Raw genomic sequence first — 18,317 nt, forward strand, 5'->3', positions numbered from 1 at the left:
AAAGAAGGAATCCAAGGCCCAGAGAAGCAGAACATCTGGCCCAAAGCTACACAGCAAAGCAGTGTCAAAGGAGGAAGTAGACTAAACATCTTGAGGCTTTGAGGCTCTACATTGCCCCCTTCCGGTAGCCTGGGGCTGCATTGGCTACTTGATTCTTGGGACTGTGGAAAGGGCACCTGGGCAGCTAGTGTTTGCTCTTCTCTGCACACAACTGGGAGAAAGGGAAGTATAGGTCTTTGGAGAGCAAAGGAGACAACCCACAGACTGCCTGCGCCTTCGCCCTGAAGCACTGCTTTCACCCTCTAAATCCTGTGTCCTTCAAGGCAAATGTAATCCACATGGCTCTGATTCATTTACACTTAAATCTTCAAAATCTAAGAGCTGTTACTTACAAAGCCTCAGAACCTGTTAAATAAGATTCAGCTCCCGAACTCCTCCCACTCCCAACCTTAGTACAGTCTCCCTTCACTTCCCCCATCTGGACTGGAACTCATACCAGCATCTGAGTCACAAACTCAGACTAGGAACGTGTGTGTGAACACAGGACCAGTTATCTTGATGTTCAGAGCAAAATTGTTTGTAATCTCCAAAGCTGGAAACAATGTACATGTCCATCCATGGGAGAATGGATGAATAAACTGTGGCAAATTCATACAATGTGACATCACACAGTAGTGAAATGAACAACCTCAGAAACATTGTTGAGGGGGGGAAAAAACCAAGTTACAGGTAAATTCATAATATGATACCAATTATTCAAAGTGTTAAAACACTGAAAATCATTATATGAAATATACAAACTATCTTGATAAAGCTGATTTTTCAACCTGGTAGTGGGTAGATGGATGTTTGTACACATCCAGACCAGGGAGCTTCCTAATGTCCAGTCCAGTGTTTTTTTCCATACCAGGTTTCGTCTGGAAGACCTGAGAGTGGGAGAAAATGGCTGTGTTTACTCTTACCTTCCACTGTTTAGAAGTTCTGCACGGTTCAGGTACTTCCAAGGGGAATCAGGTTTGAGGCACAGAGTTGTTCAGAAGAAGATGTCCTGGTTAACCTTGGGTCTTGCAGCCAAAGGAACCATTCTTTTCATTCATGATTGGCATCCAATCTGTCAATCAGGTCCCTGAAGGAAACAGGGGGCACACTCAGAGTAGTTGTTTTGAGGGGAATTTAATAAAGGAACTATCCACAGGTTTACAGACAGAGTTGAGAAAAATGCTACCAGTTACAGCGTAGTACCCTAGGGCTGGCAAGAGCAGGGGGTGGTCACCACTCAGGTCTGATGGGCAAGGGAGGAGCCGTTACCCACCCCTAAGGAGTAGCTTTTCTGAGTGGGCTGCCTGATTAGACCTGTGCCCTTGGTAGAGGGCTCAGCCAAGCCTGAAAGGAGGAAGTCGAGGAAATGTACCCCAACCTCACTCTCCTCCTTCCCTCAGATCCCTTGCCAGTACTCTTTTTGGCTAAACTCCTCTGGCCAAACCCAATGGGAAGCAGAGCAAAGAAAACTCTTGGTGGAGTTCATAGATCTCAGCCTCCCAGGGCATAGAGCATGTGGGGAGAGTCAGAAACTGAATCTAAAGGGCCTGGAAGAAGACGCCCTCCCCACTCCCATGAAAGCATTGACTGCCCTTCAGCTAGACTGACTATTTAGTACCACCTCCATGGCTAGCCCCTGCTGTGAGCCATTATCACTCTTCTGTATTTCTACTATAGACTTCTGGGTGATCTCCCAGCTTCCAGAGTCTGTGATCACAGTCAGCGACTCTTACAAATTACACCTCAAACCCTGATACTCCTTTGCTCAAAATCTTCCAAAGAAGAATAAAAGCCAAATTCCTTACAAAACCTCACCAGTTCCTGCACAATCATTCATCCACCCCTCACCCCTTGACCTCATCTCCTCATTTTTCTCCAGTACTCACTCTGCTCCAGCCACACTGACCTTCCCTTCTTTGATATACCAAGATAATTCCTGCTTTAGGGCCTTTGCTGGTCCCCCTGCCTGGAACGCTTTTCCCCCTCCATCCTTCACTTCCATCAAGTCTACCCAAGTGTGCTCAGTAAGACCTATTCTGACCTAAACAGCAAACTGTCTCCCCCATCTTTTACCCACTAATCCTAATCCCCACCAACCCATTCTAGTTTTATACTTGTCATCTTTTAACATGCTGTATAATTTACTTGTTACATTTATTATCCGTATCTCCCCACTAGAACATAAGCTCTGCAAGCACAAAGCTCTGTTTTGTTCATCAGTGTATCTCCAGAACTTGGAGTTTAGTACGTGTTCAACACATATTTGTTTAATGTTGTGGAATGACTGAGATGGGAGTGAGGAAAGCTTGGAACTTTCCAGTTAGAAGAGGGTAGAGGATGGGTAGAGCCACTGAGAAGGTGAACGGGGCCTAGATGAGGAGCAGGAGGAGCCCGTGTGCGGCAATGAAGACCCAGTGTAGCCATAAATACAGATAGTTTAAAATTTTTAAGTAAAAAATATTATTTACAACAGTTCTAAAACTCATAAATTTTTAGGAATAAATGTATCAAAAGATGTGGAATACTGCCATACTAAAAGCTACAAAATAGAAATCAAAAAGACCTGAACAAAGGGAGAGTTATACCATGTTTATAAATTGGAGAGCTCAATATTGTTGAGATATTAATTATCTCCAAATGTATGTATAGATCCAACACAATCTCAAAGTTACAGCAGGGTTTCTTTAAAGTACAAATTAAGTCTAAATTTTATATGGAAATGTAAACAACCTCAAATACTCAAAATCAATCTTGAACAAGGTTGAAGGACTTATCCTACTTGATTTCAAGACTTACTGTAAAACCACAATAATCAAGGATATACAGATGAATGAAACAGAACAGTCTACAGAAACAGATCTACACCTATATATGGCCAATTGATTTTCAACAAAAGTTCCAAGGATATTCAATGGGGAAAGAAAAGACTTTTCAACATATTGTGCTGGAACAATGATACATCTGGGAGGGGAAAATGAATCTCAATCCCTACCTCATACTATATGCCAAATCAATTCCAGATGAATCAAAGAGCTACTTGCAAAAGCTAAAATTATAAAGCCTCTAGGAACAGACAGGAGAATATTTTCAACCTTGGGGTAGACAAATATCTCTTGGAGAGATCTCAATAGGCAGGATTTACAAAGAGAATGAGAAGACAAGCCATGGACTAGGAGAAAATAATTGCAAGAGAGATATCTGATAAAGAACTATTATCCACTTGTTTCTCCAGCCCGAAGAAGATGGCTAGGATCTAATAGAAGGTTTCCTGTGGCTCGGAGCATAATCTCTCAATGATTGATGTGGAAACAGTCACAAAGAAATTGAGACTTAAAAATCACACAGCTAATGTATAGTGGAGCCAAATTTTGAATCCTGTGTGAGACCTCAGAGCTGATAACCTAGTGATCAGCCCATCAGACCATGCTGGAGGTGGTTTTTAAATTACTACTCTACTTTTGTCCAACTTTGCTTCATACTTTAGAGAAAATAATACAGAGATAGCTTTCTCCAGCTGGCCTTATCTGAAGCAGACAACCTACTCCTTCTAGGACAGGAAGGGTACCCAGGACACAGACTTCTTCCCTAGAGAGAAGAAAGGACAGTTTTAAGTTCTGCTGGCCTATCAGAGAAGCCAGTAGTTGCCAAAAACAAACCAACCAGCTGATTTCCCTGGGCATGGAATATTTCAAAATCCTCTGTCCCAGAGGAATGGATAAAGAAGATGCAGTGTGTGTGTGTGTATATATATATATATACACACACAGACATACACACACAATGGAATATTACTCAGTCATCAAAAAGAATTTGCAGCAACATGGGTGGACCTAGAGATTTTCATACTTAGTGAAGGAAGTTAGAGAAAGAGAAATATTGTATGATAGCCCTTATATGTGGAATCTAAAAAGAAATGATACAAATGAACTTATTTATAAAACAGGCTTAGAGTACAAACCTATGGCTGCCAGGGGGAAGAATGGGGGAAGGGATAGTTAGGGAGTTTGGGATAGACATGTACACACTGCTGTATTTAAAATGGATAACAAACAAGGACCTACTGTGTAGCACAGAGGACTCTGCTCAGTGTCATGTGGCAGCCTGGATGGGAGGGGAGTTTGGGGGAGAATGGATCCATGTATATGTATGGCTGAGTCCCTTTGCAGTCCACCTTAAACTTTCACAACACTATTGATGGCTATGAAAGTGAAAGTGAAAATACTAGTCACTCAGTTGTGTCTTACTCTTTGTAACCCAATGGACTGTAGCCCTCCAGGCTCCTCTGTCCATGGAATTCTCTAGGCAAAAATACTGAAGTGAGTAGCCATTCCCTTCTCCAGGGGATCTTCCCAATCCATGCATTGAACCCTATCTCCTGCATAACAGGTGGTTTCTTTTCTATCTGAGACACCTGGAAACCAGGATCTTAAAGCACTGTCCTTGATTAATCAACAGTCTGTCCCACAATAATCCCCTAGGATGGAGGGCAGAGTTAGGAAAGAGTAAGGATACTCTTCCTGATTATGAAAACATATACCCATTTTGTGTATCCATGTGAAACTTTAGTCTTATAAATTGATCTGTTCATTTTCACACTGTATTTTTGTAGAAAGTAATTTTCCAGGAGGTATATAACATGCTTTCAAAGAACTATCTAATCCACATACATAAAATAGGTCATATGGGCACTTACAAGTATACATATTAATATAATGCTTAAAAATAAATCATTCTGAATTTTTGAATAAAAAAAGAACCATTATCCAAAATGTACAAAGAACACTTGAAACTCAACAATGAGAAAATGAACAACATGATTTAAAAAAGATGAGCCAAATACCTGAAAATATACTTCACCAAAGAAGATATACAGATGGCAGATAAGCATATGAAAAAATGCTTACCATCATATGTCAGTAGGGGATTGGAAATTAAAGCAATAATGAGATACCAACACATCTATTTGAGTGGGCAAAATCCAAAACACTAACAACACCAAATGCCCGCAAGGATTCGCTGTTGGTGGGAAAGCAAAATGGTACAACCACTTTGGCATTTTCCTATAAAACTAAACATGCTCTTAGCATGTGTGTATGTTAGTCGCTCAGTTGTGCCTGACTCTTTGCAATCCCAGGGATCGTAGCTTCCGCCCATGGAATTTTCCAGGAAAGGATACTAGAGTGGGTTGCCATTCCCTTCTCCAGGGGATCTTCCTGACCCAGGGATTGAACCTGGGTCTCCCACATTGCAGGCAGATTCTTTACCATCTGAGCCATGATCCAATAATTGTGCTCACAGGTATTTACTCAGATGAATTAAAAACCTACGTCCTAGAAAAAAAAAAAAAAAAAACCTGTGTGCTCACAAAAGACATGCACACAGATGTTTATAGCAGCTTCATCCATAATTGCCAAAACTTGGGAGCAACTAAGATATCCTTTAGTAGATAATGGATTAAACAAACTGTGGTACATCCAGACAATGCAATCAGTACTGAAAAAGAAATGAGCTATCAAGCCATAAAAAGACATGGAACAAACACAAATACATATTACTAAGTGAAAGAAGCAAATCTGAAAAGGCGACATACTATATGATTCCAACTACATGACATTGTGGAAAGCACAAAACTATGGAAATAGCAAAACTACAGATGAGTGCTTGTCAGGACTTGGGGGAAGGAGGGATGAATAGACAGAGCATAGAGGATTTTTTAGGGCCATGAAACTATTCTGAGAAACTATTATGATATATGTCATTACACATTTGTCTAAATCAACAGAATGTATAACATTCAGAGTAAACCCTACTGTAAACTATCAGGTGATAGTCATTAACACGTAAATTATAACAAATGTACCATTCTGGTAGGAGATGTTGATGGTAGGAAAACTATGCCTGCGTGGGGCAGTACTGTTTGTACTTTCCCCTCATACTTTTAGCTCAGCTTTGTTGTGAGCCTAAAACTGCTCTTAAAAAATTGTCTATTAAACACTGATAAATTAGACTTCATCAAAAATGTAAACTTTTGTTCATCAAAAGACATCATTAGTAAATGAAGAGATTAGGCACAGGTGGGAGAAAATATTTTCAATATGTATACATCTGACAAAAGACTTGCACCCAAAATATATAAAGAACTCTTATAACCCAACAATGAAAAGATAATCAATCTAATTTAAAACAAAACGGGCAAAAGACTTGAGTAGACACTACAAAGTGTCATGTTCTCATGTTCATCATAACTTCTCCTATTACAGAACTTCATACAAATGGAATCACACATTTTATGGCTGGCCTCTTTCACTTAATGTGTTTTTCAGATTTATTTATGTCGTTGCATGTTAATTGCAATGACATGTTGCAAAACAAATTGCATCAGTAATTTTTCTTTTTTATTACTGAACAAAGAGATATAGAAATAGCCAAGAAGCACATGAAAAGGCATTTGACGTAATAACGTCTAATAAGACACAAAGGAAAAGCAAACTAAAGCCAACATGAGCTACTATATACCAGAATGGTTAAAATTAAAATCACGGACAATATTAAGTATTGATGAAGACATGGAACAACTGGAACTCTTACATTTCTGGCTGGAGTGTAAAATGGTAAAACCACTTTAGGAAACCTTTTTGCAGTTTCTTTTGAAGGTAAAATACACCTACCCTTGAGTCAGCAATGTAATTTCTAAGAATGAAATTAATATATATGTTAGAATATTGTATTTTATACAATTGTATTTGTTGTATTTTATACAACAAAGATTTTATATTTATATAAAGATAAACATACACACACACATACAAAAGGCTTGTATGTGAACGCTAACAGTGGCTTTAGACATAATAGCCAAAAGCTAGAAACAGTTCTGACGTCTATAATTTGGTGAATGGACAAACAATTTCTTACAATGTTTTATGCTCCAACAATAAAAAAGCACACATTGCTGGTACATGCAATGACATAAATAAATCTGAAAAACACACAGAGTGAAAGAAACCAGCCATGAAATGTGTGATTCCATTTATGTGAAGTTCTGAAATGGAAGAAGCTAGCCTACAGTGATGAACATGAGAATGGTATTTGCCTTTGTGGGGACTGAGTGGCCAGAGGGAACTTTCTGGGGTGATGGAAATGTTTTATATCTTTAATGCAGTAGTGTTACACGTGTGTACACACTTGTCCAAACTCATCCAACTATACTTTTAAAGTCTGCACATTTTTTGTGTATATAACTCAGTAAAAGTCATATAAAGTTAAAAAGTACTCGACATACAGAAAAAGAATATAAATATATAAAAATTAAGAATTTTAAAATGGAGAATAATATAGATGTAAAGAGATTGTAAAGAGATCTTTACATCTCATGTAAAGAGATGACAGAATGAAGGAAGATAAATCGCGTGGTCAAAATCTAGCAAGAATAAAAGGAGTTCTTGGTAATTGACAAGAAAAAAGACCCTAAATAGAAAACTGGCCAAAGGTATGAGTTAGCAGTTTATGGTTTTTTTTGTTTTTTTTTTTTTTTTAGTGTTTTTTTAGTTAATGGTTCTTAGTCAAATCAAATGCTTAGTCATGTCCAAATCTTTGTGACCCCATGGACTGTAGCCTGCCAGGCTTCTCTGTCCATGGAATTCTCCAGGCAAGAATTCTGGAGTGGGTAGCCATTCACTTCTCCAGGGCATCTTCCCAGTCCAGGGATCCAACTTGGGTCTCCTGTATTATAGGTGGGTTCTTTACCGTCTGAGTCACCAGGGAAGCCCATCAAATCAGGAATGCATTCATATTATCTGGTCATTTCATTCCTAGCTGTAGAGTCTAGTGAAATTTTTACTCGGGTCCATAAAGGACATGTTCTACTATATTGGGGTGGTATTTTTTGTGGGGCAAAGGCAATCTGGAGTCCAATTTGACTGTGAGGAATTATATTAACTCTATCCTCTGTACCTAAAGTATCACACATAAGCACACACACATACATTTATTCAGGACATACTATATTCCATTTATTGTTGCGCATTACAGAAACTAACTCATTTAGAGTTTGTATTAAGGAAGTCAGGCTTCTCTGGTGGATCAGATGGTAAAGCGTCTGTCTGCAATGCAAGAGATCCAGGTTCGATCCCTGGGTTGGGAAGATCCCCTGGAGAAGGAAATGGCAACCCATTCCAGTATTCTTGCCTGGAAAATCCAATGGACGGAGAAGCCTGGTAGGCTACAGTCCATGGGGTCGCAAAGAATTGGACACAACTGAGCAACTTCACTTTCATTGTCACCACTTCCCATCTGACAGACAGAGAAACCAAGGCACAGAGGGGTTAGGTAAGGTTCTGAAGGTCACACAGCTTGCTACTCATAGAACCAAGTTCCAATCAACCAAGCCTGAAGCCCACATTGCCAAGTGCTCACTCTGCTTCTCTGCACTTCCTTTGTGTGAATGCAGACGATGACACTCAGAACTTCAGACCAAAGGCTCAGGGCTGTCCAGCAAGTAACATGAAAGTCCCTGGAAAAAAGGTTAACCCAGAGCCAGCAGGATCTGTGCCTTCAGCCCAAATAAACACCCCACCAGCGTTTCCTCGGATTTGGTTGTTTTGCAGGGAGAGCGCCAGGTGGGAGCCCATGTGGTTTTGATAGAACACCCATTCAAGCGGAGCTTTAAATATTAAAGTGGCACTGTTGGCGCAGTTAAATTTAAGGATCTGTCAGTTTATGATGAATTTTTATTTTTAAGGGTTCCAAGTAAGCTGTAAACATTCACTCCAGACTGAAATTCCCTCCATTTGACACCTGGAAGGGGCAGAGTAGGGGAGCAGTGGGTTGGGTGGCTGGGAGGTAAGGAGGGAAGGGGTGAGAAGAGGCTGGGCATTGGAGCGGGGTGACCAATATCTCCAAGGAGGGCTTGGGAGGGGCTGCCCGCCCTGTAATGAGGGAGGCCGACTACTACCCCAGAGGGCACCCCAGGGACCACTGTTTTTGCAATGCAATTCAGTTTTCCTTTCCCGCTTTCCAGCAAAGCAGGACTGTAATGGGCATTTAAGAAACAATCCTTTGGGAACTCTGTGCGATCCACTACTGGAGGAAGGAAGGAAGTCGGCACGATATGCATGGTATGGACATAATTATTTTTAATATATCTGTATATATATGTAGCAAGGAGGCCAATATATTATAGGAATTTTTTTTTTTTTTGCATTTTGGGTTTTGTAAAAAAGATTTGTTGAATAGTAAACACTCACATCTTTAGTGATCACCAAAAATTTGTTGCTAAACAAAAAACAAGCTACAGTGAAAAACGTGCTACCAGCCGTAGCTGACCTTTTCTGGGGTTTCAGCTTGTGCCAGGCCCCGGGTACCCCCTCCTCACCTGCTCTCCCATTTAATCTTCATCCTACTCTCAGAGGTGATTATTATTTTTCATCCCCATTTTGTAAACAAGGAAACTGAAGCTTAGGGAGGCAAGTATTTTGCTCAGGCATATACAGGTAGGAAGTGGAGTTGCTGAATCATAGGTATAGTTGATTGAAGTATAATTTGTTTATAATATCATGTAAATAGAGAAGTCTTGTGAAGACTCCCCTGGACTCCCCATGTCCCTGGCCACACCGTGTGGTTTGCAGGATCTTAGTTACTGACCAGGGATTGAACCTGGGCCCTTGGCACGCAGAGCGTGGAGTCTTAACCACTGGGCCACCAGGGAAATCCCTACTGAAGACTTAAAACGGCCATTCTGCTTGACTGTGAGGCAGCATGTCATTCGCATCTTCAGAGGCATGTAGGGGATCACCTCCAAGAGACAGGGAGACAAACCTGGGTCGCTTGGTCTCCTCCTGAGGCTACCTGCCAGGGAGAAACCCTCTCTACCACTTGTATGTGCCCTGCTCACCTCTCCCACAGCTCCATTTGCCCGGCAAGGATTTGGCCTCTTCGTCCTCTCGGAGACAGAAGGGTGTAGGATAAATGACACAGGAAAGAGTCCCTTAGTGTGAATCTTCTGAATATGGGGGCCAAAAGTTCACACCAAAGTGTGTATGTCTGTGGGGGAGAGACTGGGACTGGGACTTTACCTTGGAAAATGAAACAAAACATTGCATAAATACGTTTAATTGATTTTTTGAAATGTTTTGGTACTTTGGCCACAAGGCATGTGGGATTTTAGTTCCCGAACAACGGATTGAATCCTCAGTCCCTGCATTGGAAGGCAAAATCTTAGCCACTGGATCACCAGGGAAGTCCCTAATTTAACTTTTATTAATTATGACTATGTGCTAATTCTCAGCATGAACAAAGAAATCATGTGCTGCTTGTTTTAGCTCTGGTAGCACAATTGTTTCCTAATCAAGTCATATGACAATGTCTTTCACTTTACGTTTGTCTCAGCATGATTTATGAAGAAAATCATTATTGCAAAGATATTCAAGGGTTTTATCAATCTCCCAAAGGGTTTCCAGTAATCCTCTAGTAGTCAGACTGTTGTCTTATGAAACCCCAATGTCATTTCCTCTTTTACAATGTTAACTGACCTAACTCTGATATGTCCCACGTTGTCCACAACATTGCAAGGATATGGGTAGTTAAACACCATAATTTTCACAAAATTTGTCAAATCTGTATATATATATATTTACAATATTCACATTTTCATTCAATGACCAAAGTATACTATTATTTTGTGTCTTTGTAAAGATGAGGGAGAAAGAGTTGATAATGGGTGGAGATAGAAATCTGTATTAAAGAGGCATATGGGGCAAGGTGCCTAATTTTTTAAAATATCAGCTTCATTAGTGAATTGTTTCATGTCTCAAAGCACCATTGGTTCCTTCTGCAAACTTGTAACTATAGGGATCTTTGATAATGAATATTCAGATAACAGGGGACTCCCTGAATACTTGTTAAATATATAGTATACTTTTAAGTATTAAGCATGTACTTATTAAGTATAAACAGAAGAAACAGAACACCTATGTATCTCAAAGATGCACCCACAATGGCAGGCATGGTGGGTAATGGTTTCTCTTTGTAGGTAACAGCACTAGTCTGAGGGCTGAGTTCCATGCTTGCTGCCAGTGAGATGAATCACTTTGACAAGTGCCAGGAGATGGAGCCTGAACTCATACTTTGCCAATATCATTTGTAATCTTTGCAGCAGTCCTGTGAGATAGGTATTATAGTTGTATCATTTGGAATTCTCTGATTAAAAATGACAGAAAAACCAACTGGGATTAATTTAAGCAAATAAAATAAACCTATTTAGCTATTGTTGCATAATAAAATGCCTCCAAATGCAATGCTTAAAATAACTATTAATTGCTCATGAGTTAGCTGGGCAGGTCTTCTGGTCCCTTCAGGCTCAACTTTGATGGTCAGCTCTGCTGATCTTGGCTGGATTCTCTCATGCATTTCCAGCCAGCAGGACGTAGGCTGGTCCAGGATGCTCTTGGCTGGGATAATGGGCTCTTCTCCACATATCTCTTGTCCTTCTGCAGGCTAGCCCAAGGGGGTTCAGACCCAAGAGAGTGAGTATAAACGCGTAAGATCCCTTAGGCTTGGGCTTGGAACTGACCCACTGTCACTTCTGCCATGTTCTGTTGGCCAACACAAATCACCAAACTAACCTAGATCCAAGGAATGGGGAGAAAGATTCTACCTCTTGAAGGGAATTTTCGCAAAGCCATGTTATAAGAACATGGATAAGAGAGGGGTTAGGAAATGTGGCCATTTTTGTAAATCATCTACAAAGTTTGTATTGGCTTGTGTATCTGGAAAGTCGAAAGAGGTTGGCTTCAGGCGCAGCTTAATGTAGGCACTCAGTATCTCCATTTCCTGGCTTGGCTCTGCTCTGGGGTTGCTCTACTTTTAGATAACCTTTTCCTTCATGATAGTGTAACAACAAACGTGATTTTGTAGCCCACATTCTCACAGCTTTACACCTACCAAAAAGAGACAGCAGCTGTCCCCCAAAGCTGGACTCTCACTGGCTGGAACTGGGTCACGTGTACACCCCTGAACCAATCACTAGAGAGAAGGGTGAGGGAAGTGTGGGTCGCTGAGCCCCCGAGCAGAGGGTGGAGTTGCTTCTAAACCATACGGGCTGAGGGTGGAAGAGAAGCGGTGTCCTACAGGAAACTGGGGTCCCAGGTGGAAGGCTGCTGGACAGCAGAAAGCCTAGCCATGCACTGTCTTCATTACTTCTGCTTTGCAGAGGAGAACAGGGGGGCTCCAGAGGTTAAGTGCCTCGAAGCAGATGATCCAATGTCACAACAGGGCTGTAATCCATGTACCCCAGAGCTTGTACGCTTTCCCCAGGACCCAGCTGCCTTTCAGTCTAGAGGGAGAAGATTCCTTAACCCAGCTGCTGCTAGGTCCACTCTCCAACTTTAGGCCATCTCTTTGCCCTGACCTCAGAAATCAGCAGTCAGGTTGAGGCGGGAGCTACAGCCCACGTGGATTGGGGGATTGCTGAAGGCATTGAGTGGCTTGGAGAAGGTGTGACTGAGGACCATCCCCAACATCACAGCGCCATCCTAGGAGAAGCCCAGGCAGCTACAAAGGGCAGAGCTGGGACCAAGGGATGCAAACCACAAGGAGAGAGATACAAGAAGAACCAAGGCATAGGGAGGACCCTCTTGGAGTGAGCGGATAGAAGGGAAAGGGGGCCAGGATGAGGAAGAGGAAGCAGGGAATGAGGACAGGGAAGGGAAGGATGGGGATAAAAGGAGCAAACGAGGGTCCACTGGGTACCTTGAGCTTCACCACATGATTCTGGGCATCTTATGCACTGGATCCTTATAGTCAACTCTGTGACATGGGATTCTCAGACAGTGACTGAGCTAAATCAGGGGCAAAACCCAGACAGAAAGAGTCATCACCTAATCCTCCGCTTTCAAGCCACTGCCTAAATTCCAGTCCAAGTGACTTCTAGGGAGCCCCAGTGACAAGAAGGAGTAGTGGTAAGACATCAGCTTTTGCCTCTGTCAAAGTGGACTGAATCCCTCCAGGATACTCGTCAGCCGTGTTAGAGGGAACAAGCTGCTTCAGTTCTCGGAGCCTCTGGTTCCTTATCTGGAAATAAGAGTAATTCCAACCTCCCGGGGCCGCTGCGGGAACCCCATGAGCTAATGTGTGCCCATGTAGAGTGGAGCCTGATAAACCTGGAGCCATGGTGCACCTACAACCCTCAGGTTCCTCCCCATGTCAGGCCCTGCACAACACCCTCCACTGATCCAGAAATGGGATCCAGGTGCCACTGGCAGGAAACCCAGGGGCCCTGAGGGGGCCCCCTCCTCTAGCCCGCCTCTGTCCTCCCCTTCGCCTCCTGGTGCCCACCGACACACAGATCTCTTTCACCTCCAACTGCAAGAACCCGGCAGCTGATTTAGGAGTGTGCTTGGGGCCCAGAATGTAAACCGTTTCTCACCAGGAATGTGTAAACAACCCATAAAGCAAAGGATTTGGGGCCTGGTCACGTGGCCCAGCTGCTCATAAAATCAAAGCATTGATCTCCACTCTCCAGCAAGCCTCTAAGCCATGGGGATGATGGAGGGGCTGCATCTTAGGAACCTGTAATCTCCCACCATACATCTGAGGTGGCGTGTTTGAAGTCCCAGGATGAGTTATTTACATCATTTTTGCAATGTGTACTGAAAGGGCATTACCCCAAACTCCTGGCAGTAGGGCTTTACAGGAATCTGGCCACTTAGAAATATAATGGGGAACAAGGGATCCCTCTGGCAAGTCACTCAACAGCCACCGTTTCTCTGGGCAGCCATGTAATCAGAGCCAGATCATCTGGTCCAATTTTCCCCATGGCTGGCTATTCAAGGACCACCTTCTCAATTTCTGCCACTTCCTAGCACCATTTATTATTTATTTAAAGGCATTTACTTTAAATCATTACCTTTTCACTTAGCTACATTCCAAACAATATCCATGAAGTCATGCGTCTGGTATCTGAGTTTTATTTTCTCCTCTTATACCTTAAAATTTACTCACAACCTAAAATGATGCATGTTCACTTTATACCATGTAAATTGTCCAGCTTACTACTGGTGTACCACAGTTGGGGAAACACTGACCTAGTCAAACATGCTCACTGTACAAACTGGGAAGCTGAGGCCCATAGAAAAGGGTCCCCAATTTTGCAGATGAGGGAGCTGAAGCCCAGAGAGGTTAAATGGCTTGTCCGAGGCCACACAGCTAGTAAGTTGCTCAACCAGCATTTTAAGTTAGGTCTGCCTGACTTCAGAGTCTGGCTCTTAATCATCAAAGGGAAAGAGGGAGAGGAGAGAGGAAAGAAGGAACAGTGTATTTATTAAGTGCTAGCAACTTTTACATCTATTGCTGTGTCCTTCTCTGCTCACCCATTCAGTGTCCTTGTCCCATAAAATCTTCACCACAGCCTAGAGGTGCCACAAAGAAGAGTGTCTTGCCCCCAAAGCCTTTGGGCAAAGGAACAGCTATTTATTTATTATTTTTTGGAACAGCTATTTAAATGCCAAGGCCCCATTGTTGGAGGCCCTTCAATTCTCATCCCCTCCATAGCCCCCTGCAGAGCCGTGGCCGTGGGTGCTGTGCGCATGCTTGGGGAAGTTGGGCTTTGGGTCAGGCAGACCTAAGACCAAATCCTAGCACCTCTGCTCCCTAGTTAAGGAGGCCTAGGAAATTGGGCCTCAGTGCCTCATGCATTCAATGAGAAAGTTAACACCTACCTCATGGGATTTTACTGAAAGTGAAAGCACTGTTGGGTGTAAACTGCTTAGCACAGTGTCTGAGTCATGGCGCTTGCATGCTCAGTCACTTCAGTTGTGTCTGACTCTTTGTGACCCTATAGACTGTAGCCTTCCAGGCTCTGTCCAAGGGATTCTCCAGGCAAGAAAACTAGAGTAGGTTACCATGTCCTCCTCCAAGGGATCATACACACTCAGGGATCGAATCCCTATCTCCTGCATTGCAGGCAGATTTTTACCCACAGAGCCATCTGGGAAGCCTGAGACATGGCACTTAATAGTCTTTAAAAAGAGAAAAGGGATCAAATGGGCGAAAAAATGAAGAATGACCTCCATCTCCTCCGGGACCTGAAAGTCGATGTGCAGCAGGCCATGAAGCTGTTGCCATCATGTAGACCACAATCAGGGCGCTGGACCAGAAGATGCTGAGGCATAGAGAACAAGAGCACAGACTGGTGAGTAGAGAAGATGGGCCGGGCACCCAGCTACACCACCAAGGAGCCCGTGTTTTGCACCAGTCACAGATTCTTGCCAAGCCTACTTTCTCAAGTGCCAAGTGAGCATCATCAGGGTTTCAAGTTTTTTTTTCCATTGAATTAAAAAAATTTTTTGCCGCATAGCATGTGGAATCTTAGTTCCCTGACCAGGGATTGAACTCATGCCCCTGCATTAGAAACGTGGAGATCTTAACCTCTGGAACACCAGGGAAGTCCCTGGGTCTCAAGTTTAAATGGCCATCTTTACGTTCATGGAATTGAGTCCATGGCTTGTCAGGGCCCAAGGTGCTGTCTAAGGCCATCAGGACCAGGGGCTTCCCTGGTGGCTCAGTGGTAAAGAATCCACCTGCCAATGCAGGAGACATGAGTTTGAATCCTAGGTCATGAAGATCCGCTGGAAAAGGAAATGGCAACCCACTTTGGTATTCTAGCCTGGGAAATCTAATGGACAGAGGAGCTTGGTGGGCTACAGTCCATGGGGTCACAAAAGAGTTAGACACGACTTAGCGACTAAGGCCAGCAGGACCAAATGCTGATTTTACAAATTTGAGAACTCTTCATGTGTGAGCATACATACAGAGTGCTATGCGTACGCGAGGGATGGCACTCAAGGGTTTGGGGTTCTGACCTTTCCTGTGCTGTTATTGCAGAAATTGCTGGCCTTGCTAACTCTCGGAGTTTCCCCAGGTATGAAATGGGCACAAATTTAAAAAAAAAAAAAAAAAGCCTCTTCTTAAACTGTTTTGACGGTTACATGGATGAAGATTATGGAGCACTTTGTAAAGCGCCCGACATATGATAAAGGCTTAATACACAGGCTACTACTGTTTCTTGTTTCCGAGAAACACATTTTCACAGCCTGATTTGGGAAATAAAATAACTGGGAAATGTTGGCTGGGTTCTTGAACAGAGGAAAGTAAAAACGTGGATTTCACCCGAAACACGAATGGTCAAATAACTATTAGCTGCAAGACTGGTTACACTTCGTTTCATTCAACACATAGCTTTTTGAATACTAAGTGGAGGTGCAAGCTGCCTGGCACTAGGGTAAGAGCGCTGAAGATGCCACCCTTGTCCCCAAGCTGCTCAACCCTCTCAGCTAGACAGGAAGACATCGGGCACTGTTAATAACCCTCTGTCAATGAGGGTGCTGGGAAAACATGAATAATTCCAGCCAGCAGGATCCAGTAAGCAGGAAGCAGTCTTTGAGTTGATCCTCTAAGAATGGGAAGAATTTCCTTTTTTGAAAAAAAAAGAAAAGATAAAAAAAAAAAAAAAGAATTTGCCCATGGCTACATGTCTGAATTCTACTCATCCTTCAAAAGTCACCTCCCCCCAAAAGCCTTCCAGGAGCACTTTTAATGGAAATGTCCCCTCCCTCCTCTTTTGAAATTCCATGTATCTGCCCAGCTCACTTGGCCACCTCCCAGAATGATCTGGGCTCTGCAGTAACAAAGAAAAAGTGGGACCCTATCTCCCATCATGCTCTGGGCCTTCTCCAAACCCCTCCTTGCCTCGATGATCCGAGCATCCCAGGCCCTCAGCCTCCCCAGGGTGAACTCCCAGAGCATATAGTCTTCAAGATGACAATGAGAGCCTTCCAAACAGGCTCTGGTCTTTAGATGGCTGCTGCCTGGCTGAGTTCCTTGGGAATGAAAGAGGGTGATGTGCATTTTATACGGTCTTTCATTTCATCCCCACAGTTCTGTGAAACAGGTGGTATCATCACCTAGTGTCTAGATTGGGGAAACGGAGGAATTCAAGATCACCCAGTTAGTAGCAACCTGAGGATCTTCTTTACATATATGTATAATTTAGTTTTTAAATTTATTGGCAGGGGTGGGTCTTGCTGAGCGCAGATTTTCTCCAGTTGGGGCGGCTACTCTCTAGCTGTGGTGCACAGGCTTTCCACTGTGGCGGCTTCTCTTGCAGCGGAACACAGGCTCTAGGGCAAGCTGTCTCAGTACTTGTGGTTCCCAGGCTTTGGAGCACAGGCTCATTAGTTGTGATGCATGCGCTTAGTTGCTCCATGGAATGTGGGAGCTTCCCAGATCAGGCATCGAACCCATGTTTCCTGCATTGGCAGGCAAATTCTTCACCACTGAGCCACCAGGGAAGCCCACGAATTTATTTCTATTGACACCTCACAAGTCAACCCATTCCCTGTCTAGGCCATTTATCTGCTGGGTGTGTTTCAAAGTCCATCCTTTTGTCTCTACGCTTACTGTCAGGTTCTGGTCCAAGCCATCCTCTCCCTTTGCTTACCAAAACGCACAGCGTCTGGTGGTCCAGTGGTTAAGACTCCACACTTCTAATGCAAGGGATCTGGCTGTGGTCCTTGGTCAGGGAACTAAGATCCTACCTGCTGTGTGGTGTGGCCAAGAAAAAAAAAAGGCATAGCCTCTCAACTGGTCACCCTGTCACCAGGCTGTCCCAATAGTAGAGCCAGTGACATTTTGCTTTAAAAATCTTTTAAATTTGACTTTGTTTTGCATATGCCCACAATACATACACACAGGCATACAAATATTGTGGTGGTGGTGGTTTAGTCGCTAAGTTGTGTCTGACTCATGCAACACCATGGACTGTAGCCCCTCAGGCTCCTCTGTCCACGGGATTTCCCAGGCAAGAATATTGCAGTGGGTTGCCATTTCCTTCTTTAACATACAAACATACACATGTATAATTTTATGTGAATATCTTAGAATGATCAGAAATATACTTCATTTAGTCAATACAGTTTTCTTTCTTTCCTTTTTCATGTCATTCCTCTTTTTCCATCTCCACCCCTCACCATAGCACCCCACACTCCATGCCAATAACCTAGTATGTGTCCTGTGTTTTTGTTCACCCATTCAATCCTAAACGGACTCATTCAATTCTAAGCATGTACCTGTATGCACATTTACATATACAGAGTTTATTTGTCACTCTTTCTTTTTTAAAAGTGGGATCATATTATAGTTTTTTGCTCCTTGCCTTCTTCACCCAACATTATTCATAGATATCTTTCCAAGTCAGTTAGTATAGAGCTAATTCATTCTTTTTAATG

General features: G+C 42.9%; 1 long non-coding RNA gene across 1 annotated transcript in view; it reads right to left on the minus strand.

Annotated features, from left to right (window-relative positions):
* The window catches only part of LOC122439189, an 87,388-nt gene that overhangs the window by 12,271 nt on the left and 56,800 nt on the right, over positions 1–18,317 (minus strand). The window contains exon 2 of the long non-coding RNA XR_006268820.1: positions 963–1,126. This is a non-coding gene — a long non-coding RNA (uncharacterized LOC122439189). The remainder of the gene's footprint in view (positions 1–962; positions 1,127–18,317) is intronic.

Source organism: Cervus canadensis, chromosome 4, assembly GCF_019320065.1.
Source record: "Cervus canadensis isolate Bull #8, Minnesota chromosome 4, ASM1932006v1, whole genome shotgun sequence".
NCBI lineage: Eukaryota > Metazoa > Chordata > Mammalia > Artiodactyla > Cervidae > Cervus > Cervus canadensis.